Source organism: Antechinus flavipes, chromosome 3, assembly GCF_016432865.1.
Source record: "Antechinus flavipes isolate AdamAnt ecotype Samford, QLD, Australia chromosome 3, AdamAnt_v2, whole genome shotgun sequence".
NCBI classification, from domain to species: domain Eukaryota; kingdom Metazoa; phylum Chordata; class Mammalia; order Dasyuromorphia; family Dasyuridae; genus Antechinus; species Antechinus flavipes.
This window is the reverse complement of record NC_067400.1, coordinates 86,355,355-86,358,445: the sequence shown is the minus strand read 5'-3', so window position 1 is coordinate 86,358,445 and position 3,091 is coordinate 86,355,355. Positions and strand designations below refer to the sequence as shown.

Sequence of the window (3,091 nt, the reverse complement as noted above, 5' to 3'; positions counted from 1 at the left end):
AAAATGAATGGATGCCCATCAATTGGAGAATGGTTGGGTAAATTGTGGTATATGAATGTTATGGAATATTATTGTTCTGTAAGAAATGACCAGCAGGATGAACACAGAGAGGACAGGCGAGACTTACATGAACTGATGCTAAGTGAAATGAGCAGAACCAGGAGATCATTATACACTTCGACAACGATATTGTATGAGGACATATTTTGATGGAAGTGGATTTCTTTGACAAAGAGACCTGAGTTTCAATTGATAAATGATGGACAAAAGCAGCTACACCCAAAGAAAGAACACTGGGAAACGAATGTGAACTATCTGCATTTTTGTTTTTCTTTCCGGGTTATTTATACCTTCTGAATCCAATTCTCCCTATGCAACAAGAGAACTGTTCGGTTCTGCAAACATATATTGTATCTAGGATATACTGCAACATATCCAACATATAAAGGACTGCTTGCCATCTAGGGGAGGGGGCGGAGGGAGGGAGGGAGGGGAAAAAAAATTGGAACAGAAACGAGTGTCAATATAAAGTAATTATTAAATAAAAATTAAAAAAAAAGAAAGAAAGAAATCATAGAACTGGAAAAAAAAAAACAAAGCAATGCTTACACAGTTACTGAAAAATACCAATGCTGAGATACTGATTCCATTTTGCTGGTGTCTACACCTTTTTGGGGTTGATGGAAAGCTCTAAGCTGTCCAGTTGAAAGCCATTGAAACCATTCCTCTGAAAGCCATTGAAACCATTGCTCTGAAAACCATTGAAAAGGGGAAGAGTGGTACAATGGAAAGAGAGCCAGCTTTGGAATCACAGGACATGAATTTGAATCTTATCATTGATACATTCATATCCCAGGGTCTCAGTTTCTTCTATTAAAAAAGACACTAGATCCTGGAGCCTTTTCCAGTTGTAGATCTATGATCTTATACCTGAACTGTACTGGTGGAACCAGCTAGCTAAGAAAACTGGACCTGGACTCAGGAAGAGTTGAGTTTGATTTGATCTCAGACATTTACTGTTTGTCTGATCAGGGGAAAATTAATCTCTATCACACATTCCTCATCTGTAAAATGGGAATAACAGCATTTACCTCTGAGGATTACTATATAAATAAAATGAAATCATATTTGTAAATTGTTTTGCAAACCTTAAAGAAGTGATTGTCCTAACATGAAGGTGTTTGCTGTGATGCATATTTACAAGAAAAATTTCAAGATTGAAGAAACAAGTGTTTAATTTGCAATGATTATGATTTTTGCACCTCTTAATAAGAAATTAGTGTGACAAGGACAAGGGGTACAACTGACCATCTGATGCACTATATACTAACAAGGGTAAATTTTGATTTGTATTATGGTAAAGAAGCTTTCTCAGCAGATGTGGTACAGTCTTTTACTTGTCCCTGTTGTGGAAAAATGGGTTATAAATAAATATCCCTTCAAGAACATGTTAGTTCTGAACATGCAGAAAAATCAACAGAAGTGATTTGTCCAATCTATACAGCATTCTCTGGAAGAGATTATAATCACAATGACTTTGTAGCTCATCTCACACATGAACACAGCTCCCCCAGAGATATAGAGAATTGAGTGGTTTTTCACTCTGTCTTGGGCTTTAGAAAGTCCTTGGACAGCAGATCAAACATGCATTTTACTAGCAGTTCTACTGAGGGGCATTCTTTGCAGAGTTCATATACTCCAAGCAATAGGGAATCCTGTTGAAGCAATAAGAATCCTATTACTGAGTTTTTATCACAGTTATCAGGAATGAGACTTTCTGCAGGATGACAGTTCAATGTATTTGGCCCTTCAACTTCCTAGTCACAACAGTTGCAGCTAGAACAACAATATTCACAGGCAGCACAGCAACAGCTGGAGACAGCCTGTAATGTAACCTGGCACAGTAATATAGCAGTGTCACCAATACAATTACATAATTGACAACAACCAACATGTCAAATAGGGAAAACAATCAACTAACTATTGACAAATCTCCATTTCTTTTTACAAGATTAAGATATTCCAAGATGTCAGAAACAGTATCAACCAATGTCAAGTGATCAGACAGATCATAACTTGTTTGTCTAAGAAGTTCTTGTTTTGTTTTATTTGTTTATTTTTTTGGTTGAGGCAATTGGGGTTAAGTGACTTGCCCAGAGACACACAGCTAGTAAGTTTTAAGTATTTGAACCCAATTTGAACTCGGGTCCTCCTGACTTTAAAATCAGTACTCTATCCATTGTGCCATCTAGCTTCCCCTTGTTCAAGATTTTCCACTGTCCACTTTGATGTATGAAGAAAGTTCCTAACTAGATGAGGATGAAGGGAAAAGGATGTGGGTAATTGCAGATTTTAGTGCTATGGGCTATGGAGCTATTGTGCTTTTAGATGTTGCTTTAGAAAACTTAAATTTAAAAGAGTTATAAAAGAAATGAGCTTCTATTACCTCCTCTTTGATAATATCCCAATTCACAAACAATATCCTTTGTGCTGTATTTGCCAATGAAAGTGGACAACAACCATCTGCAAAGAAGTGGGAATAGTGAGTACCTCTTAAAACTCTTCCTTGAGGCCAGACTAGGTCATTATCATTTCACAATATTCTGTGTGAATTGTCTTATGGGTCTTTTCCATTTGCATTGTTCTAGTCATTTTATATGTTGTCTTCCTTGGTCTCCCACTATATTTTGCATCCATTCACATATAAATCCTCTTTTGCTCCAGAAATTTAAAATAAAATAAACATACAGCAAAACAAAAATACTGATACCAGATGTCCATTTGGTCCTAGAAAAGCCTCTAAATTACATTTCCAATGCTTATAAATCTGAAGGCCATAAAAGTTATCTTTGAATTTCTACAAAGTACCTTCATTTAAACTTTAAGAACAGCAAAATCTACCAGTAACATTTCCACTGATTTTAATTTGTAAACTGGTTTCTACAGAAATGACATCTTGTTTATATACTCTTTGCATTTTGTTTCAGAGAAGCAATAAAATTCAATAAAAATCTAATATAGCGAAAATGCAGAAATTGAGAATAATGACTTGCACATGGATAGAATGGGGCTGGTTATTTTCCACTCTAAA

At 35.7% G+C, this 3,091-nt stretch overlaps 1 pseudogene; it reads left to right on the top strand.

Annotated features, from left to right (window-relative positions):
• Positions 1–1,167: 1,167 nt before the first annotated feature.
• Positions 1,168–2,426, top strand: LOC127557044 (E3 ubiquitin-protein ligase KCMF1-like; annotated as a pseudogene).
• Positions 2,427–3,091: the final 665 nt, after the last annotated feature.